Consider the following 23,914-nt stretch of genomic DNA (forward strand, 5'->3'; position numbering starts at 1 on the left):
AATTATCAGTAAATCTGTCAACTAACCCAAGGAGACACATAATTTTTTTTGTTTGTTTGTTTTTTGTTTTTTGAGATGGAGTCTCACTCTGTTGCCCAGGCTGGAGTGCCATTGGTGCAATCTCGGCTCACTGCAACTTCTGCCTCCCAGGTTCAAGTAATTCTCCTGCCTCAGCCTCCCAAGTAGCTGGGATTACAGGAGCATGCCACAACGCCCTTTGTATTTTTAGTAGAGACGAGGTTTCACCCTGTTAGCCAGGATGGTCTCAATCTCCTGACCTCATAATCCCCCCGCCTTGGCCTCCCAAAGTGCTAGGATTTCCAGGTGCAAGCCACAGCGCCCGGACAACACAGAATATTATTAACTGAAATGAAGTCCAGCTTTACAGCACTGAGCAACCATTAAATGCCAGTTTATTCCAGGAGCTGCAGGGGATGGAGGAGAATAGAACTTGGAAGTTTACATGCATAGGGTCCAAAGTAGATGCCTGCATCTCTGTCCATCCTCCCCTCGGGAAATCATGTAGTGTATCCACTTAATGTTCTGGCCAATTATAGCTGTAATTTAAGGGATAAGAGAAGGAGGGGCAGTAGCTATTGGAGATGCCATGTGTATCCTAGGCTCTGGGTTGGACATTCTGGTGTGAGTCCCAGTCCTGTACTTGATGGATTTTTCACTGTGGACACATTTTTTTAACCTCTCTGTATTTGTTTCTTTGTTTGCAAAATGGTAAAACTATTTTCCTTGCAAGGTTTTTGAGAAGATTGGAGATCACATATGTAAAGCTCCCAGCCGAGTGTGTAGCTCTAGGTCTTCAAGGATGTGGCAGCCGCCAGGACTGGGTTGGTTTTTCCATGTCAAGGGCCATCCTGTCCAGCTGCAGGCATGCCGGCTAGGCACACAACTTTCAACAGTTTTTACGTTTGTCTTGCTGGAAGGTGACCTTGGAGGATCTGCGCCAAGCCAAGCTGCTGAGGCCTTTTCTGGCCCTGGGTTCTTCGGCAAGGGCTACTTCTGTGCAAGGGGGATGACTCAGGGCACAAGGCTGCAGCTCACGCAGCGCAGACAGAAGCGCTGAGATGGCGGGTGAGAGGAGGCCAGGGAAGAAAATCCTGGATAATGTGTTTAATTTGATCCGTTCCCTGGAGTCATTAAAATGCATCCTCCTCTGGACTCTCAAATTCTTGAGCTGAAATAATCAGTCCAACAGGCTTTTTTTTTTTTTTTTTTTTCCTGAAAATAATGAAAGCATACGTTATGATGCGTTCAAAATTCTCAGGCCTGTTGAAATACTGCCCTCTAGTGTTTAGGGATGGGCGCAACCTCTTTGGGAAACTGCTTGGCCGACTAGCTTGTTACCAAAGGAAAGCTAAAAAACGCAAGGCTGACCCCAGATAACTCATTCAACATAAGGGGTTGAGATGGGGGTTCCGGGAGTCAAATTCCTATTCCCGTGATAGAGAAACACAAAATTTTCTGTCGCTCATTTTCACAGGGACCCCACCTGAAATAAGAGGGAATTATTGACCTCTACAGCATCCTCTTGCCAAGAGGGAAGAAAAATACTCGAAATGACTGACACTTTCCTCCCTGTCTCCCTTCCTCTAGCTCTCTTCTATTTATTGAGCAGCTATCAAAGCATAGCCGTCAGAATACGGGCACAGACAGTCTGAGTTCACAGGCTGGCTTCACAATTTGCCATTTGTGCAGCTTAGAGTATGTGACTTAATCTCCCTGTGTTCCAGGTTTTCAAATCTATAAAATAGGGATAAAAATTTTACCTACCTCATAGGCATGTTCTAAGGATGCATGAGATACTTGGAGTATATTTAAGGTACTTTGAACAAGACCTTTCACACAGTAAACACTTAATAAAATAAGTTATTATCAGTCGTTATTGTATCCTTCTCTGTCTCAGGCTTTGTCCTAGGTCCTCGGGAGGCAGTTGGGAAGACAGGCATGGCCCCTGCCCTCGTAAAATATATATCCACAAATCCTGGGCTTCAAGCTGTTAGGGATTTTATCCATACTGGAGGGCAAAGAAGAGTAAAGCTCCCAATGTATGTTTTTAAAAATCCAAGAGAAAACAATTTATGATAGCTCAAGCGCCCACTAGGAAATATTAGTGCCAATTTTCCCAAACAGAGAGAGAATTTCCACAGGTATGTTTCTGGATGCCTTGAGAACTTCTCCTTTTCTCAAAGTAAGTTGAATCTGGAGCTACTTCACGTGAGTCATGTTGTCTTCCTCTGCTTAAAATTCTATTCCTTTGCCTTTCAGAATTACAGTCTCCAGGAGGCCCCTGCTAGACACACATGTTCTTGGACGTGTTTATTACTCTTCATTCTTCAGATGTTATTAGTCATTAACACCAGGTATGAGATTAATTTGTTAATTCTTTCCTAACTTGATGGCTAGCTAAATTCAGGGACGTTCAGGATGAGTGCATTTTTAAAATAACTTTTTCTAATTTTAAAAATACTAAATGCTCATTGTAGAAAACATAATAGAGAAAATCCTAGAGAAGAAAATCATCCCCACCACCATGAGACAACTAATCTTAACATTTGATTCTTCTTTCCAGCTACATAATGATAGATTTATCTATAATCAATAGGTCAGCTGAAATTGCATGGACTCTGAGGTCTGGATAAAATGATGCAAACCTCAGTTCTCTGCTTGTAAAAGCCCAAAAGCCCTCCCCTAAATTTCTGCAGATGGATGAGGAGTTTATTTTTTCATAGTCAGTTTTTGATTCCAGCTTCTGCCTCCATAAATGTTACTCTGCTTATTACCAGGTCTGCCCCCTTGCCCAGTGCACACACTTGTGCATGTGTGAGTGTGTGCACAAGCACACATGTACACACACACACACACGCACACACACACACACGAAGTTCATATTTGTGCCTGTGGTAGGCTGATGACCAGAGTAAAAATGTACGTCGCAGCATACAGCTTCAAATAAAACATCAGCCAGGCCTTCCTCACAATGTCCTTTGGCCATCCCCACAGCCCGAGGATCCCCACCAGCCACCATATGCCCTACCGTCCTGAGCCTGGGAATACCTCTGGGCTCTTTCCCTGATTCTGGGCTCATGCAGAGCAATTTAGCCACTGCCTGCTCTTTCTTATACTCCTACCAACTCTTCACCCTCAGGCCTCTCCTTCTAAGTCAAGTGCCTCTATCAGATTATCTTTTTTTTTTTTTTTTTTTTTTTGAGACAGAGTCTCGCTCTTTCACCCAGGCTGGAGTGCAGTGGCGCCATCTCGGCTCACTGCAAGCTCCACCTCCCCAGTTCACACCATTCTCTTGCCTCAGCCTCCTGAGCAGCTGGGACTACAGGTGCACCACCATGCCTGGCTAATTTTGTTTGTATTTTTAGTACAGACGGGGTTTCACTATGTTAGCCAGGATGGTCTCAATCTCCTGACCTCCTGATCCACCCGCCTTGGCCTCCCAAAGTGCTGGGATTACAGGCGTGAGCCACCGCACCCTGGCCTATCAAGTTATTTTCAAAAGCAGAACAGTTTCTCCCTAAAAGGAAAGTTGCTATTAGTAGTTAAAATAATGAAATGTATGCCCCTATTACATTTTTAATGCTGCATATATCATATAGTTTTGTATTTTTTTCAAGCAAACAACATTATGAACATGTTACTGTGTCAAAAATTATTCAAAAAGACCCACATATTTCATCATCAAAATCAGTAAGTGTTCTTGGAAGAAGGGGCAGGTCAGAAGCATAAAGGACATGAGAGGGGCAGGCCTCTGTGGGCACCCTAGGACCAAGGTTAGTTATTAGAGGACATAGTGTTCCTGTCTCCCCTGGGGAAAGGAACAATATATTACAAAAGAGAAACAGGAAGCAACCTTGGAATCTTCCATAATTTAGCTTAGGTTAAGCTCTGTTAAGGGGTGGGACTAACATTATCCTCAGCATAGCTTTTGCTGAGACACTAGAAATTTAGAACATTCTGAATGTGATTGAAGGAAGAGAGAGAATAATAAGTCCAATTTAAGGTGATAATGCATCAGTTATGATCTATGCTAATGTACCACATAGGGCACACAGTTTTAAGTAGACACAGTGAAGATAGAATTCGGGAAATGGTGGTGCTTACCTAGCTTTTTACAGATTCTGAGTGCTAGAATCTTCATATCCACAAGGTCCCTCCTGAATGTATATTTATATAATAGTACCTAGAAGAGTTATTTAAGTCAAGGCTTTATGAAGATAACAGGGCCCTTGCAAAAAATTAGACTTATACAAAATTTACTATATAACAGCAATGCATTGCAGTGAATCCTGACCCCGTCCTGCCTCAGCCCCCATCAGGACTGCATGGGATGCTACCTGGCTCAGGTAAGGATGGAGTGGTGACCTTTCTTTGCTGTGTCTCATACGGCTCTTGCCCCTGCCATGGGACTGGGGATGTACACTTGCTTCAAGGCCCTATTAAAATCAAATTTCAGAAATGTTTGTTTTATATTTACTTTAGTTGTATTCTTTAAGCAATTTCTATGAAGGGGGTCATAGAAAATCCCTCAAAAATCCTTCTTGATCTGACACTTTTAAAAAACCCACAAAACTTAATGAACCGTTGTCTCGGTATCCTCTCCTTTTATCTGTTCCCTCTTCTTCTACTTTCTTGAATTTCTGATGCAGACTCTCCATCTGGGATCTGTTTGATGACTCTCAACTTTCTTGAATTTCTGATGCAGACTCTCCATCTGGGATCTGTTTGATGACTCTCAGCCGCCCCTTTTAAAACCAATGCTGTGGTCTGTCCCTGGATTCCCAGGCCTTTGTCCTGGAACTTGCTTTCACACCCACTTCGCTCTACCTCCACGAGTATAGGCCAGCTCTATGCTGTTTCCTCCTATTTTGATTAGCTATGACTACATAACAAACCACCTCCAAATTTCATGGCCCAGGACAACAGAAACATTTATTTGTTTGATCTGGTTGTTTGAGCAGGTCTTAGCAGGCATAGCTCGCCTCTGTTCATATGCAGTCAGCTGGGTCAGCTTGACTGGAATTGGAGGATCCACTACCATGTTAGCATTCCTCACGTAGTTGGCAAGTTGGTGTTGGCTGGCGGCTGGGATTCAGCAGGGGCTGTCAGCTGAGGCCTTGAGCTCCCTTCCCCGAGGTCTCTCCATATGGCAGGGTTGGGCTTCTCATGGCATGGCCGTCCCAAGAGAGTTGGACTTCTTACATGGAAGCTGGCTTCCTCCCGCGAGCGAAAGTGTAAGCTGCCAGGCTTCTCAAAGTCCCAAAACATCTCTTTCCCCACGTTTCATTGCTCAGAAGAATCACAAGGTCGGCACAGATTCAAAGGGAGAAAGAATACACTCCCCTCTTGATGGAAGAGCGGCATGTGAGAGAGGAGATATTGCTGAAGCTATCTTTGGAAATACAATATTCCATACACCCTGACACACCCATGCCATCTCCGTGCCCAGCCCTAATTTCCAGAACCTCAGCACAAAAATGAGACTCATGTGCCTTTCTATATCCAGAAGGGATTTTGGAGAGAAAGACTTTGCTTCAGTAGACTTCAGGGAACATGCTTTCTAATATATTATGAAAATGACTGTGAAAGAGTGCAATTCTTTATCTCTCTGGGCTGAGCATTCTGGGACCATGTGCTTTGGCATCATCTTTCTTCCACGATTAACCTTCTCCTTTGCACTGCGGTACCCATGTGGGGTATTTTAAATTTCCTTTTTCAAATAGAATCAGTTCCTGTTTGCACACTGAACTAAGCATGGATTTTACATTGAGCTATGCCATGACTTATAATACCATTCAACGTCCACCCGCAAACAGAAGGTGGAGCTGACTGCCACCCACAGGCCCCCGGGGCTCAAGCCTGCTCATACTTGGGCATGCAACTTTTCTCTTACGTGCGAGGGCAAAGCAAATGAGATTCTCTCAATGAGAAAGACCTGAGTGGTATGTTTATAAGTAAAGGAGAAGCTGGTATTCCACTAATTGTTACTATCTAATAAACTACCCCCCAAAACTTAGTGCTCTAAAACATTTTTTACTATATTTCACAGGTTGTGTACATCAGGAATTCAGTCAGGCTTGACTGAGCAATTCTTCTGCCCTCCTCCTCTTACCCCGAAGGCATCAGTGAGGTCACTCGGTGGTGTTCAGACGGCAGATGGGCTGGCTGGTCTAGAGAGTCGCAGGTGGGGTTATTCACATGCTCGGCACCTTGGCAGGGAAAACAGGAAAGCTGGGCTCAGTTGGGACTGTCTACTGGAGTGCCCACCTGCAACCTCTCCAGCACAACGGTCTCAGGGTAGCTGGACTTGTTACATAGCAGCTGGCTGCCCCCACTGCTCCCCACCCCCACCCCCTGCAAGTGTTCCAAGAGAACCAGACAATAACTGAATGCCTTCTTACATTTAGACTCAGAAGTCACATATGCCCCTTTAGCCACATTCTCCTGGTTACTAGAAAGTCATAGGCCAGTCCAGGTTCAAGGGAAAAGAACTAGACACATCTCCTGCTGGGGACGTGGTAAGGCCCTGCTGTAGAGGAGCTCATGGGACCTGAGGCATTGTTGCAGCCATTTTTGGAACGTGGTACCTGCCCGCAGCTGGCTCAGACCTTGGCAAGAGAGCCGTTAGATGAAGCTTGCCTCTCCATTCCTGTAGATCTGCCCCATGTTTCTCCCCTTTTTTGTTGTTCTTACCTTTAGATTTCACCATGATCCCTGGCAGCCTCCCCTTTCCCAGCCTCAGATTCTACCTCACTCTCCTGTCACTTCCTGGTGCTTCCTCCTTTACAGAACTTACCTATTTTATGTCCCATTTCCTCCTGGCCCCATTAGATGCCTGGATGCAGCACTTTATATTAGACAGAGCATTGAACTGAAAAGCCATGTCCTGATGCTTCCGCTAATGAGCTATGTTATCCTAGGCAATTCATAACTATTGCAGTTTTCTCATTTACACAATCCTGGGGAAGTGGGTTTGGAGGATTGGATAAAACAGTCTTTAGCATCAACTCCAATCATTTCTAAATCTAAACTGAGTTAAGAAATAAATGTATAGCAGCAGCAAATTGCTATTTACCCCCACTGAAAATATCCACTCAGCACCTACCTTAAAGAATTCTGGGTCACTACAGACGATAAGAAAAAGAAGTAAGGTAAAATCCTTACTCTTGAGGAATTGGAATATTCATTGGCAGACACAAATAGAGGAAAAGTTAACAGAGCTAGGAAGAATGCCACTGGATGACAGACCATGATTCATTGCAAATAAGTAATCTAGAAAGTATATTCTGGGTTCCTTCAGTAACGTAATAATCATCCATTGAATGATAAGGTGGCTTTGGAGGTAAGACACAATTTAACGGGATTTTTATTTGTTTTTGTTTACATATCTAAGCCAAAGGAAGAGACTGTATGAGGATTTGGGTTACAGTTTCAGGGCAAGCAAATGACATATTCTGGCTGGGGGGAAGTATAAACTGATACAGCAATGCCACATACTGCACCTGCAGCCAGGCACCTCAGCAAAGTCATGTTAGGTGCAGATGTCCATAGAGGAAAAAACTTTTAAGAAACATTCTTTTTCTCTCCTCTCATCCTGAAGTGAGAAAAAATAAAGCTTGTGTCTTCTGGATGTCAAACGGAGACCTGCTTCATTGTCTATGTCTGCATTGGCTCCAAGTACCTGTGACAGAGGGAACTGCAATATACAAGCTAGCTGGAGGTTTTTCCATCAGAAACCCACTTCAATGCCCTCCACTATCATCCTAATAATTTAAATAACAAATCAAGTCAGTAGGGGAAACAATGTCCATCTCCAGTCTACCTACCAGACTGACTTTGGCATCCTTAAAAATAATCTAAGAAAGAACACCTAGGCAGCCATTTGAGCTTGAGTTTTCTCCAGTGTGAGTAACATGCAGTGGTACTATACAGGTATTACGACAAAGTCTGAGTGGGTCATCAGGCCTAACTCGATGCTAGCACTTAACAAATGCTCAGTGAAGGTTCCGCATCTGTGTGTTGGAGTTCAGACACTTTCTCAGGAAGGTTTGTGAAGACTAAGCTTCAGCTGGATATAAGTGGGGTGTGAGAAAACCAAACCTAAGCCAAGGCAAAAGGGTCAAGCTATTACGGAGAAGAAACTAGTGTCACTGTCCAGAATTTGGTCCAAGTGGAGAAAAGCCCATCTCTTCAGTTGTCTCTGACTACCCCAGTTCCTAGCCATCGGCACCCATGGCAGGCTCATGCTGCACTGGGGCATGGTTGGGCAACAATGGATATCTGTGAGCTCTAAGACAAGGAAGTTTGGCAAGAGAGATCTTGGTTCTCCCACTAGGACCTAGTCACATAGGAGGGGATGAGATGTCACAGAAGGGACACAGAATTCACATTCATTGAATTCCACATGTTGAACCATTCTTGCATGCTAGGGATAAATCTCACTAGGTCATGGTGTATGATGCACATTGTATACCTGTTAGGGTGGCTGTTATCAAAAAGTCAAAAGGTAAGTTGGTGAATATGTGGAGAAATTTAAACCCTTGTATACTGTTGGTGGGAATGTAAAATGGTGCAGCCACTATGAAAGACAGTATGGAGATTCCCCCAAAAATTAAAAATAGAACTGCCGTATAACCCATCAATCCCACTTCAGGTTATAGATCCAAAAAATTTAAATCAGAATCTCAAAGAGATATCTGCACTCCATGTTCATTGCAGCATTATTCACAATATTCTAGATATGGAAACAATGTAAAATGTATTGATGGATAAACGGATTGAAGAAAATGCAGTATATACATTCAATTGAATATTATTCAGCATTGGAAAAAGGGAAATCCTCCCATATGTGACAACACAGATGAATCTGGAGGACAGTATGTGAAGGGAAATCAGCTACTCAGAGAAGGGCAATACTGCCTGATTTCACTCATGTGAGTTATCTAAAATAGTCAAAGTCATAGAAGCAGAGAATGGTGATTGGGGGAAGATCTCGGGCAGGGATAGATAGGAAGTTGTTGTTGTGTAGGTGTAAACTTTCACTTATTCAAGATGAATAACTTCCTGAGATCTGCTGTGCAACATAGTTTCTACAGTTAATGACACTGTATTGTATTGTGCAATTAAAAAATTTAAGAGAGTCTATCTCATGTTGTGTTCTTACCTGCAAAAAGAAGGGACGGATACCAGGAAATCTTTGGGGGTAATAGATACGTTTACCACCTTGATTGTGGTGATGGTTTCACAGGTGTATGCTTATGGCCTAACATTAAATTATATACATTAAATACGGGAGAGTTTTATTCATATATCAGTTATACTTCAATGAAGCAGTTTAAAAAAAATTAAAAACTTAGGCCACTAGAAGACTCTTAAAGAAACTTCACCAGAAATGTCTTTCTTACGGTGAACTTTTTCCTGCTGATATTTTTCCATGCATAGGTATTTCAGGTCAATGTTCTGGTCTTTCTGCTATTTCAGCTTAAAAATCCCTCCTTTTTTTTTTTTTTTTTTTTTTGAGGCGGAGTCTCGCTCTGTCGCCCAGGCTGGAGTGCAGTGGCGCAATCTCGGCTCACTGCAAGCTCCGCCTCCCGAAAAATCCCTCCTTTTGAAAATCACCTCGGTACCGCCACCTCAGCTGTGGCACTTCCTCCCACAACCTGCAACTAATGATGTGACTTGACTTGCTCAAGCCCATAAGCTCAAAGATACAAATCTTTTTTAAACAAGATTTTGCTATCAAAATCTATATGAATAGTCGATTTTGTTGTTGTTGTTCTATTTTAGTAATTTCAGGGATTATTTATCTGTAAAAGAATAAAGGACTTTAAATAATAAAATAATATTTAAAGAATACTTTAAAGACGGCATTATACTATCTTCGTGTTTACAAGTCATACGTGCTTTTGTGGAAGATGTAGAAAATATAATAAAGTACATGGGAAAAATTACTTGACTATAACCCCACTGCCATGAGAAACATCACTGTAGAACTGTAATTGTTTTTGTCTTCAATGAAGTCAATCTATACTTTTTTGAAACATGCTTCTGTTTTTCAGTCAGCAGCATATAGCGAAGGGCATTTTCAGGCAACAACTAAACATACACCCTGTTTTCAGTCCTGAGTCAGAATGTCGCCTTTTGGGGTATTATTCAAAAAAAAAAAAAAAAACTATTTGGTTAACAGCAAAATCAAAAGTAAACTCAACCCAATAATGTAATTTTGGGGATGACGTTAAAAAATGGCTTGTATGTTTTATTAATACAATTGACTATTATTAAACTTGCTCTTTGAATTATTTCAATATGGACTTTTTTGTTATCTTTATTTTCTTTGCATTTGAACAGTTCTAGTCAGCTAGTTTGCCTAATTAGGCATTAGGATAATTAACACTAGTTTCCATAATAATCTCCAAATTATTATTCTAATATTATTATAGTATCTACAATCAGAGACTTAAGACACTAAAAATTTCTTTCTTGCTCATGCAATATTTTATAACGTGTGGGTAATTGCACTTCTTGGCTCTACTACCAGCAATAACTAAGGGATATGTGCTTGTTCCACGTAGTAGTTACTCCATCTGGAACATGTGACCGTGGAAGGAGAAGAAAGAGTGGCAAGTGTAGAGAATCATCAAGTGGGTTTACATTCAACATGGAAGTGGTGCACATGAATTCTCACATCTTATTGGTCATAATGCAGTCAAATGGCCCGAACCTGACTGTGAGGCAGCCTGGGAAATGTAGTCTTCCTTTGTGCCTGTAAAAAAGAATCCCATTGATAAACATCTAACAATTCACAGGACCACTTACAAATGAGCTGTTCCTGATGATTCCACCTTAACATCATTTGTTGTTTCCGGCCATTAAATGGCTATTGATTGTACAACCAATTGGATTCCGTAATTCAAATCTCTCCTTGATGACTAAAACAACCAGAACATGGTATATGGAAACACATACACACACACAGCAACCCCCCCCACACACTCTCTCTCATTGCTAATAGCATGGTTGATTTGAGTATATTAACAATAGATCTTTGCAATAAGCATTGTTCTATGTCAGAAACTGCTGGATGTTTTACTTCCATGCATTATCTCAATTGATCTTCACAGAATTAGTGAGGCAGGCATTAATTATATCCTCATTTTACAGATGAGGAAATGAAACTTGAGTAAAACAATGTGCTCAAAGTCACACAATGACATACTAGTAGGACTGGGACCTATCCAGGTCCATCTGGCTCTAGAATCTGTGCTATTAGTTCCTGTACTAGATTGGCCTCCTATTTGGGAGACACGGCCAGAATTAGATGGGAGAAATTCCCATGGGACAAGAGCTTCAGGCTTTTCTGATTTTCCTGTCATAGTGGTTCTAAGCTGGATTATCTGCATCCTGGAGCCCCTCTGGCTGATCACTCGACAGTTTTGCCACACGTAACCCAGACCAAAGCAGCAGGTGGCCCAGGTTTATGTTGTACCACAGAATGACGGTTATCTCTGCTCTGCTCTGCCTCAAAATTGGCTTTGTTTTCTAACATGAACTATGGACTGGTCCTAATATGCAGTATGGCTATAAAATGCAGCTTGTTACATTGAGTACGGGCTACATCTGGTTATACTTGATATCTTGCTGTGTGCTATCTTTAAATGTTTACATGTACCAGTTTTACCTCCCCAGCTAGAGGGTAAATTTGGAACAAAACCCTATGTATTTCCTAATAGCAGAAGCACATGAGAAACTTGTATTGATCTAGGGTGGGCAGCCTAACAATACAGGTAACCTGTTGTCAGCTCTGTGCCTCAGTTTACTTTTCTGTAAATCGGGGGCTCTGGCTGGAAGAGATCTAAGGGCCTGTCCAACTTTGTGATTCTCCATATTATTGGGCAGTATTCTTCAAGGGTGCACTATCAAAACCTTAGTAAATTTTTCCTTCAGAGTCAAAGTCATTGAATTGTCACGGGGTAAGTATGGTCACATCCTCCCTAGCTAACAGCACCAAACACATGTGACTATAACCGGGTTTCCACAAAGAAAGTTGAATTTTCAAGTGACAAAAACTCATTATTATAAAATGACTAATAATACAGCCAAGAGCTGTAAAGTGAATCTTACCCAAGTCATTAATCAATTGATACACTTTAAAGAAAAGTTTCCTTATCCATATTGTTAGCCATTTATTCAAATCAAGTAAATATTGTCTGCATGGTCCACTGAGAAATTAAGGAAGATTTATTAAGAAATTGAGCAAAGTAAATGTCTTGGAGAAATTTCACAATTAAGGATTCTTTCAACAAAAGAATTTCAAGAAGTCAGGTAGGCTGCACAGTTTGATCATCTTTGGGTCTCACTTAGGTTCTGTCTAATGGCACAATGCAGTGAGGCTTGAGGCAAACTGCACTTGTCTCAGAAGTCAGTTGCTTTCCAGGCCGGGGACAATACCACTCAAGAAGCAAGAGCTTTGTGACAAAAACCCTGAAACCCCCTGGTCTTGTCTCTTAAGTCAAACGGCTTGCCTTCTTTTTTGGTTCATCAAATAAGTAGTTACTTTGCAGACTCAAAAGCCTCAAACAGGTGAGTTTCATTTGAATGTGATGGCATTTCATAGATGAATGTTCTATTTAGCTTTATTCTATACTGTTATTGCTACCACATGAAGAAGATAGAAAGAGGAAACAGAGTTCTGGGAACTGCAGCTAATGATTTACCATATAGAAGGAAGTGCTCAAAACAACCTGAGACATGAGTCTACTGAAAAATTAGAAATAATGACCCACTTTACCATTAGCCAGGATATAATAACAACTGGTGGTCAGAGCAATCTATGGGTGCCAAGTTAGGATGAAATTTAGACCAGGTTACATTTACTCAATGGCAAAATATCTAGTAAATCCAGGTTATGTTTTTGCAAACACACTCTTTAAGTCCAGGTAAACAGTTGACTTTTTCCTTTCACATGGAGTGTTGCAACATTCTAGAAACACTACTTTGAACTTCGTCAGGGATTTTGTGATCTAAATTTACAAACTGGCTCCAAACGCATACACACACGCAAACACACACACACACACACACACACACACGCACCAATTAGAAAGCTTCTTTCCTTTTTTGCTCTGTCCTCCAGATGTCTACAGGGTCCTTAGGCCCCTCAGAAGCAGGGCCTCTACAAGTATGGGAGAATGTGTCTTCTTTCTTTTGAAGAATGATGGTACCAGAAGGGAAGATTTATGTGGGCAATAAGATTTCTTAGCTCACCTTTCATTCTTGTTATAATTTAATATCATTCTTATATAAAAAATGATTAACTCTTGGATGGGAATAACTGGCAAAGGAGTGCCTTGTACAAATGTAGCATTACAATCTATCCTCCCTGACATTCATCAAGACTCCTGCATTGTGCATCATGATGAAATGTCCATCAGGACTCCTAGGGTTTGTAGCTGAGCACACAAAAATGCTGCCTACTTCTCACTTTGATTTGCATGTGACCCCAAATGTGGAAGAGGTCTTTGTCAAAGCCACAGGCCATGGACAAACCAGTGCTCAGTCTTAGATTTCGTAAAATACCCTCCTCTTCATGTGGCTTTTTCCTAAGTGCCACAAAACAGGACACTACACATTAGTTAAATGCACACACATAACCTGAGAATAGTCTTCACTTCACTTATCTAAGACAACAAATTTCCTTATGCATAGACCAAAAGGCCTGAAACAGAAATATAGGCATGAATTCTACATTATTATAGGGAGCCAAAACTAGCTATGTATAAGACAGACAGGTCCAACCCGAAGAAAAATTGTAAAATCTGACCCAGAATAGGGCCAGGTGTGGTGGCTCATGCCTGTAATCCCAGCACTTTGGAAGGCCAAGGTGGGCAGATGATGAGGTCAGGAGATCGAGACCATCCTGGCTAACACGGTGAAAACCCGCCTCTACCAAAAATACAAAAAATTAGCCGGGGCCGGGCGCGGTGGCTCAAGCCTGTAGTCCCAGCACTTTGGGAGGCCGAGACGGGCGGATCACCAGGTCAGGAGATCGAGACCATCCTGGCTAACACTGTGAAACCCCGTCTCTACTAAAAAATACAAAAAATTAGCCGGGCGAGGTGGCGGGCGCTTATAGTCCCAGCTACTCGGGAGGCTGAGGCAGGAGAATGGCGTAAACCCGGGAGGCGGAGCTTGCAGTGAGCTGAGATCCGGCCACTGCACTCCAGCCTGGGCGACAGAGCGAGACTCCGTCTCAAAAAAAAAAAAAGAAAAAAAAAAAATTAGCCGGGCATGGTGGTGGGTGCCTGTAGTCCCAGCTACTCAGGAGGCTAAGGAAGGAGAAGGGCTTGAACCCAGGAGGCGGAGCTTGCAGTGAGCCGAGATGGTGCCGCTGCACTCCAACCTGGGTGACAGAGTGAGACTCTGTCCAAAAAAAAAAAAAAAATCTGACCCAGATTATTACTCATTCAACAGTCATTAGGGAAACTTTTAAACATTAACACAGCGTAGGAGTCAACAGGAGCAAGTTTTGTTACCGAAGAATCAGTCCCTACTGGTAGCTGAAAAACCACTACCCTCCACCAGGCACAACTGTGCACCTGCCTGAAACCATGGCTTACCAGGCAGCCCACATGGGACACTACATCTTTCTCAGCATGGAGATCCCTCACAACACAGCAAAATACTGTGACTTCTTGTCAGCAATCTTTATCTCCACTCACTTCTTCCACTTACTCACCTTCCACTTACTCCTCCAGTCACTCACTTTCCACTCACTCACCTTCCACTGGCTCACTCCTCCACTCACTCACCTTCCACTCACTCACCTTCCACTCCCTCACTCCCCCACTCACTCACCTTCCACTCTCTCACCATCCACTCTCTCACTCCTCCACTCACTCACTCTTACACTCTCTCACTCCTCCACTCACTCACTCCACACACTCACTCCTCCACTCACTCACTCCTCCACTCACTCACCTTCCACTCACTGACTCCTCCTCTCACTCACCTTCCACTCACTCGCTCCTCCACTCATTCACTCTTCCATGCACTTTCTTTTCGCTCACTCATTGTCCACTCATTCTGCCACTCACTGACTCTATACTCCCTCACTCCTTCACTCACTGTAACATAATGTCTGTACCCACCACAGCACTGAAATGGCCCCTGCTAAGGCCACTCATGGCCTTGAGAACCTAAATCACTTTTCAGCCCTCATTTTACCTGATGTCTTCACTTTAGTTACGTAGTCCCCCTTTTTTCTCGCTCTGTCTTTTCATTACTCCATTTTTCTGTTTTTTTCTCACCGATTTTTCCTCCTTGTTCTTTTATGGGTCTCCGTTCTTTACAGTACCTTGAAATATGGTAGTGTGCTGGGTTATAATCTAGGCCTCATCTTTACTCTTCCCTGGGGCTCGTCTCAGTGACTCATGGGTGTGTGTATTTAGCAGAGAACTCCCTTGTGAGCTCCAGATTCATGCACTTCTCTGCATATTTCCCTGACATCTGTAATTCAACTTGTTCAAAATTTCACTTGTGTTCTATTTATTCCCCACATTACCAACCTGACTTTTCTCTGGTGTTTGCTCTGGGGAAATGGCATCATTGTCAACTGAGGGGTTTTGCCACGCATCTGGATGTTGTCTGCTTTTCCTTCTTCCCAGCTCACAGCAGTCACCAGATCATGTCAACTTTATCTTCTCAACATCAGCCGACTTGCTACTTTCTCTCCATGTCCACTTCCTGTCATGGTCTCCTGGCCACTCTCTCCACTTCTGCTTTTGCCTCCTTTGATACACTTGCTTCACAGCAGCCACATGCATTTCCATGGGCTGAAATCTTCCCTCCAGTGGATTACCAGTGCTTTGAGTCAATTCCTAATATGAACCTTCAAGCCTTACCTTGCCTATCTCTTCAACCTCATCTCCCTCTGTCTCCCATGCTCTCTAGAAAGCAAAGAGATAAGCTTATTTCAAGTCCTTCACAGTGTGGCCTCCTTGCATCACTCAGATTTTGTCTGTACTGTTCTCTTTCTCTAGCACACTCTTCTCACCCTCACCCCACTCCCCTGTCTTGTTCCTACCCCTTCTTCAGGCTTCAGTTTAATTGTTATTTTCTTAGAGAAGCCTCTCCTCAATCTCTAGATTGTTAGGACACTTGTTCTATTTTCTTGTGGCACATTGCACTTTTCCCTCACAGCATTTATCCACTGGAACTGAGTCATTGTTTCATGAAGTGGTTAATGGACTGCTTGTGGGTACCGCAGAACAGTCCAGAACACTGGTTCTGAAGTCAGCACAAACTCAGATCCTAACTCTGCCATCCATATCACCCCTCTGTGGTTTCATTTACCCATCTGCCAAATGGGGCTAACAATAGCAGCTATTTCACAGGTCACTCTGAGCTAGATTAGATAGCAAATAGCTTGTGCCTGGCACTCAATAAATATTAGGAAGGAAACCTTAGTAGACACTAAATACTTGCTTGCTTGCTAAAAGAATGAATATTTTTCACATAAAACGGAGATAACAGCATTTGCCCCATCAACCCTTCAAGATGTATGTAAGATGAAATCAGTTTCTGAGTATGAAAGGCATTGTAACTTGTGTTCGGCTCTACAAACATGGGGTCCTACTGTCGCTATTTGTACTTCCCAGCCTTGACTTGACTTGTATTTTTCTTGACCAAAATGTCTCAGTGCCCCCATTTTGTTTTTAATAAGAGTGAAATGAAAACAGAATTGTAAACCCCATTGTCTTATATATAAAGATGTTTTTTCCAGACAGCAAAAACTGCTCTGCCCCCATTCCCAATAGGGAAAGACAGTGTAGCAAACACAAGACTCCCCGCCCAGGAGCATGCAGAGAAAGCAGGGAAAAGAAACCTTCCCTAGGCTCTCCTTGAACCGTGTAAGCACAGCCTCCCTGACCCTAGGGCTGACAGGCTAGCATTTGATCCCCTGGGAAAATGTGTAGACTTTAGTAAATGGATGGACCTTGAAGTTTTCCTTTGGAGGAGAGGTACTATTTAAAACTCAGCAACAGCTGAATGCTAATGTACAGCAACAGCAGGAACAGTGAAAGTTTGCTGCCATGCCTGGGATAGGCCCTAATTAATCAAACTCCCTGCCCTGTCTGCAGTCAATGCATTTTCTCTAATTTAGTTCAGTGCCACAGAGAAGACTACATTCCTGCTATGAATAGATTTCTAAAAGTTTACAGATTCTGAGGGTGGGAAGTAATCTTAGGTCTGCTGAATTCAAAAGCCTATTCCATGACATCAGTAATTCACTCCTTGATGTGTGACCAAGCTGCAGGTGCCAACCTTCCTGGATGGAGTCCCTTAACACAAGGGTGGGAAGGCCCCAAGCTATGTCCAATGTGTAGACATCTCCTCCTTGATCCACCAGTGGGACTCTGAGTCAAGAGAGGAGAGCCAGATGCAACAGGGATAACACAGCCAAGGTTTGTGGCTGGAACTGAGAGAGGATGCTGGGAGACAAAGGATAATTGAGTGAAGATTTTAATGAGGAAGAAATAGTAAATGCAGGCATCAAAGGTAAGGTGAGATGGCACAACATGAAGTCCTCCCACCACATTGAGCAAAACATCCCTCTTAGATGCCCACAGGTCCCAGGGGATTGGCAAGCCGGGGTGAAGTCATCAAGGGTCCAAACTATCTCTAACAATGAAGGAGAACTTGAGGGGAAAATAAAATACCATTAAAAAATACTGAGAGAAACATTGGATTGGGCATCAGGAGCTCTGTTTTCCAGTTCTGACCCCACCACTTGAGCCATTTGGATAAGAGACTTAATCAAAATAGAGTGGTTTCATAGCTGTCAAAGCACTCAAAGCTATAGTCATTCAGCAGATTCAGTGTCAAATGACTTTCTATTAAAGGTGTTCTAGTTAGAACTCCCCACTTTGATCAAAAAGTTAACACATAGCTGACCACAGACCCCAAGCACTTTGGAAGGTGAGACATTGTCAGATTGCTGTGATAAGTAAATAGAGTACAGTGTGAAATTTCTAGAGGGCTGTCAGAAGAGAAGGCCTCTAACAGGAAATGCCAAAAGAGCCTCCCAGTAGATTTTTTTTCCCAGAAACTTCCTAAGAATCGCTCTAAATGTCACTATGCACGAACCCACTTGATCATCTCAATGGAACTGCACCTTTCAGAAGTTTGACTGCGGCCCCAGCTATTGGTCTGAAACCCATCGCTGTGTTTGTGCTGAGACCTTACCTCCCCAGGGCTGCTTCCAGATCAAAACTGAGCATGACCGGGACTGAGGCAAGCCCTTTCCTGGGAAAGAAGGGCCTCCCCTGATGCCCAACTTTGACTAGGAGTTAGACCTGTGTCTCAAACTGATCACTCTCTTGGCCCCTTTGACTTCCTGCCTACCTCAGACATTTTCCAAAGAGATCTCTTGCACATCTTATCCCATCTTTTTTTCTTTTCTTTTTCCTTCTTTTTCTATTAAATATATACAAATATATATTATTTATATTTATATATTTTTATAATTTATAAATTTATATATAATTTATATAATTATATGTTATTAAGTACATAGGAATTAAATTATAATTAAATTGTTTAAAATTTATAATTAAATTATATTATAATATATTATAACTTCTATATATTTAATTATATATGACATTTCAAGAGACAGAGAGAGAGAGAGAGAGAGAGAGACAGGGTCTTGCTCTGTCGCCTAGGCTAGAACACAGTGGTGTGATCGTGGCTCACTGCAACCTCAACTTCCTGGGCTCAAGCCATCCTCCCACTTCAGCCTCTCAAGTAACTGGGACCACAAGTGTGCACCACAGTGCCTGGCTAATTCTTTTTTTCTTTTTTTTTTTTTTTACTTTTTGTGGCGGCAGAGTCTACCTATGTCGCCCAGGCTGATCTCAAACTCCTGGGTTCAAATAATCCTCCTGCCTCAGCCTCCCAAAGTGCTGGGATTATAGGCATGAGCCACCATGTCCAGACTTCATCCCATCTTGGTGCCTGCTTCTTGGAGGGCCTGGACTCACGTGGCTTATTAACCAGTCATAATTCATCGAATGAATGACTGACTTTTTTTTCACTAAATTGTTTAGCCTTTTCAGGCAGAGCCACCAGGTCAGTCTCTAGGTGAAAACAGTATTAAAAATTTCACCCAGCTAAACCAAAGTAGAGATTTGGTTCTGGAACTAGCAGTGGGTCCCCTTTCTTGTATCTGTGTTTTTTGACTAATTTGCATTAAGGCTTTAAAAGCTTCGGGGACTAGAACTCAACTTGTATTAATAACTGGGGGCCAGGCATGAACAAGTATGACTAGCACACAACTGAAGGAGCAAAGAGAAGCCAGATTAGAATGAGGCACTATGTACCTCTGAGCATCCACTTGTGAACTGAAACTGTCCCTTCCAAGCAGCCCTGTCAGTGTTTACCTGCCTTAGGGGAAAATGTGGTATTTGTGTAAAAGTAAAAGCGTTGACCTTCACACATTGCTAGTGGGAATGCTCCATGGTGCAGCTGCTGTGGAAAACAGTTTGGCAATTCCTCACAAAGTTACACACAGAATTGCCATATGATCCAACAATTGCACTCCTAGGTATATACTCAGAAGAATTGAAAGCAGAGACTCAAATAGACACTTACAAACCAATTTTTCATAGCAGCATTATTCACAATAGCCAATAGGTGGAAACCATCCAAATGTCCATCAAAAGATGAACAGGTAAAAACAAAATGTGGTATAGCCATATGAGATATTATTCAGCCATTAAGTCATGAAGTTCTGATGCATGCTACAACATGAATGAATCAGAAGATGTTACGCTAAATGAAATATACCAAAATAAAAGGATAAGTATTTTATGATTCTACATATATGAGGTACTTAAAATGTGGCAAATGCATAGGTAAAAAATAGATTAGAAGTTGCCAGGTGTTGGAGGAGAGAGAAATAAGGAGTTATTTTTTAACGGTTGAGAGTTTCTGTTTGGGATGATGAAAAAGTTTTGGAAATAGTGATGTTTGCACAACATCATGAATGTAATTAATGCCATTGAATTGTACACTTAAAAGTGGTTGAAACAGTAAATGTTCTGTTGTATACATTTTACAATTTTTAAAAATTAATAACACAATATACCAATAAACACTGATTTGTACACTTTAAAACGGGCGAGTTGTATAGTATGTGATTATCTGAATATAGCTGTTTTCTTAAAAAGCAGAAGCACTGGAGCAACTCTGGGCCACGAAACCTGGTGGTGAGATCCCGGTAAGAGGGTCAGACCCAACGAAGATGGTGGCTATTTCCCTCTCCGTTGGCAAGTGGATGGCAGCAGCAAGGGCCCACGCACAGGGCAGGTGGCATTTCTTGAGCCAGGTGGGCAGCTCCAGTGGTGTCGTGTTAACCTGGAGGAAGCACCTGGAAAGAGGCTTGCAAGTGAACAACAGCAAAGCACAGGCCGCCAGAGGAGTGAGAAGCAGTTCAGAGGTGTTCTAGAGTGACTCTTAAGTGAAGAGTGACCCCTGGAGGGCTCCTTAAAATAATAGATGTGAGGGAGACCTTGAAAAGGGACAAGGGGCCAGGTGCCTCACGTTTCCCCTGGTGAGAACTGTCAAGTGAAACCTAAATACACATGCCAGTGTGACTACGATTACTCCCTACATCATTTGTACTCCCACGCAGTCAGTCCAGGGATGCATGGTATTTAAGTCAAGAATTGATACAATCATGTAGATAACTTAACAAATAAGAAAGACAAATTTTGCTTTATTAAGACACACTTCTTACAAATCTGATGGTGACTGGTCCCTTTTGAAACCAGAGCTTCTGTCAGCATGAATGAATGAAATGTTCATTCATCCTAGGAGAAGGACACAAAATACTGAGGTAGGTGTGATGATGTTAAAATAAGCCTCTATATTCTCAGTGTTGGCCATGCTTCCTCACATTAAATTTCCACTTTAAAGCAACAACCAATGGATAGACTGTCAACACAACTCTCAAACACTTACCTGGCTACTGCCAGAACACATTGAAATGATGTATTTGTATATAGATAATAATATAAGCTATATATACAGCACAACTAACTGGTAGTAGTATTATGGAAAAATAATTATCTGGGATTATTGTTACTGACAATGCATTTTTTGTTTTTAATTATTGGAGAAGATAACATGTGCAATTCAACATAGATAAATGGGTTCACAGGAGAAAGTTTCCCTCACAGTGCCCCTCCTTACAGAAGCAACCATTGTTCCTTATACAAGCAACCATTGCTTCTGTAAGCAGCCATTGTTCCTTCTGGAGACTCAATACGACTTTCAATCATGCTAAAAGCTTATTTGCATTTGGGATAGATCAATAGAGCCGTCCTTAGAGACAAACCTCTTTTAAATTGATGTCTAACTCACAAACACAAATATATGTATTTGCAAACACATACACACACACAGGTTAGTCAGAAGTCTCTAGCAGACTGGAAAAATAACAAAACAATGGGTTTATCCCTGCCTAAAAAAAAATATCAAAATGTATAGAATTTCTAACACCAAAAATGTTTTAATATTGATGATTGACAGGATTTTTCTGGCAGTGTTTTGTTTTTAAAAAGTGGAGTTGCCCTGTGGAAATAAGTACTTTTTTGTAGTGACTTGGACACCACATACTGTGTATGGTATGTGTAGAAATATCCACACAAAATAGCTATACCTTTTAAACCATTTTTCTCCTGGCCCATTACTCTGCAGGGGTAATCTGAGTAGGCACTGATGATGATAAACACCACAGTTTAGAAGATGTTAAACCAACCTTATCAGAGCTCACAAAGAGAAACAAATTAGGCAAACTGCAGTAATTTCAGCTAATGAAGTTTGATTCTAAACATCCAGATCAATTAAGTTTCAAGCACTTGCTTGGGTTCCTGCTCTGTAAGGCAGTGAGGACCTGCTAGTTGGAGGACAGGCTGGGAGGACTCATAGAGGTTTATAAATAAAGATGAAATAAGCATTCAGTGCTTCCTGGAATATATTTCACAGGATCACATCATAGGAAACTGAAGGGAAAGCAGATGCTTCATGTGGAAGGCGCGTCTCTGTGTACCCTCCTTATTGAAGGCCTCCCAGGTTGCAGTGCTCTAAAGACCTAGAATTGTGAGAATGTGGCCAGCCTTCTGCATGAAAGCTACCCTGTAAGAAAATGGGCATAAGTGAGGTAAAATGGCTTCCATGGAAGGGTGGGGATTCCAGAGACTGGAAGTCAAGAGACTGAGAGAACTTAATCCTAGTTCTGCCAGGACTACTGTGTTTTCTGTCTCTGAGTCTTGGTTTCCTAATCTACAGAATGAGAGATCTAGAATGGATCATTTCTTCTCCCTCTACAGTTTCTTTCTTAAGGTCTCCATTTCAAGCCAGGTCTTCCTCTGAGCTGGTGAGAAGTTCTAAGTGCAGAAGTGTGTATCTGTGCTGGATGTGCATACAAGAGCACACAATTGCAAATGCATGTGAAAAGATGGAGGAGAGCAGGAAGGAAAGGAATGAGGAAGCAATTCCAAACCTGGCCTTCTCCTGAATTTGGATGGATAAGTATGTCTTTAGAGACATTAGCGTCCATTGGTTACATGCCCAGTCCTGTCCTGAAACTAATTCAGACCACTATTCGCTATGGTGGTGGCAAGTTGGGGATTCTCACCAGACACATCTGAGAAAACTCACCCTTACAGTCACACTTACATATTTGCCCTACCCACAGACTCAGGCTGAAGGTGTCAATGTTTTATTCCCTTCCATTTCCACTTCCTCTGTGTTCCTTATCACCATGGACACCCACTACCCCACCTTGCTCAGAACTTCCTAGAAACAGATGGCAACCCAGATAAGTGACCTCCAAATGTTTTTAGAGCACATATTCCCTATATGTGAATATTTACTAATAAAATATACATGCATTAGTGGTATACTATATGATTGCATACATTATACAAATAGAAATTAAAATTACATAAGTTTATAAAGATTAAAAATAGACATCTTCATTTTCCTGCCACACCCAAGTTTCATCTCATGCTCCCCTTGGATGCGTGCATGACATAAGGTCTGCATTTATGTCATTGGCATCGGACTGATTTGGAAATGAGCCTTGACTCTACCCCTTACCAACTGTGGGGAAGATAACTAAGCCTCAGTTTCCTCATCAATAAAACAATACTGTGTTTCTGTGTGGTGTTGTCAGAAGTATTTTCATCATCTAGACATTTTCTTTATTTCTCTTCAAACTCTTTTGATTCATTTATTCACTCGTGCATTGTATTTTTATTCTACAAATATTTATTAAGCATTGTTAATGCTTTAAATGCTGTTCTGATTGATGGAAACACGAAAGGAACCAATACAGTCAAAGTGCTTGCCCTTGTGGATTTTATGTCCTAGTGGGGAAGACAAAAAGGAAACAAACAAACATATATGTCAAGTGATGAGTGGTCAGTATTATAGATATAAAAAGGCAATATAAAGTGGTATGAATGACAGCAGGAGCTATTTTGGATTGAGTGACCAAAAGTGCTTGTTGAGGGGTGACGTGCGGATAGAGACCTGAATGAAATGATGAGAGAAGGCATCTGAGGGATTTATGAAGAGCATCCATCCAAGGGACCATACATGTGAAATTTCTGAAGCTGAAATGAGCCTGGTATGTTCTAGGACCAGTAAGAAGTCAATGTAGCCACAGCAGAAGAAATAAGTTAAGCAGTAACCAGATTATCTTGGGCCTTAAAAACATTTTCGGGACTTTGGGTTTTATTTGAAGTATGCTGGAAAATTGCAGGAGAGGACTAGAACCACATTGAAGGCCAGTTTGCATGACCCTCAGGGATTCCTGGATAACAGA

General features: G+C 42.0%; 2 long non-coding RNA genes across 2 annotated transcripts in view; both read right to left on the reverse strand.

Annotated features, from left to right (window-relative positions):
• Positions 1-222: 222 nt before the first annotated feature.
• On the reverse strand, positions 223-4,009 carry LOC117071412. Its single transcript, XR_004432287.1, has 2 exons — positions 3,436-4,009; positions 223-278 (listed from the first exon to the last, which is right to left on the reverse strand). It is a non-coding gene; the product is annotated as an uncharacterized LOC117071412 (long non-coding RNA).
• A 2,123-nt stretch (positions 4,010-6,132) lies between these two features.
• LOC117069895 overlaps positions 6,133-23,914 on the reverse strand; it is a 248,968-nt gene continuing 231,186 nt past the window's right edge. Inside the window, exon 3 of the long non-coding RNA XR_004431708.1 lies at positions 6,133-6,230. This is a non-coding gene — a long non-coding RNA (uncharacterized LOC117069895). The remainder of the gene's footprint in view (positions 6,231-23,914) is intronic.

Source organism: Trachypithecus francoisi, unplaced genomic scaffold, assembly GCF_009764315.1.
Source record: "Trachypithecus francoisi isolate TF-2019V2 unplaced genomic scaffold, Tfra_2.0 Lachesis_group3, whole genome shotgun sequence".
Lineage (NCBI taxonomy): Eukaryota > Metazoa > Chordata > Mammalia > Primates > Cercopithecidae > Trachypithecus > Trachypithecus francoisi.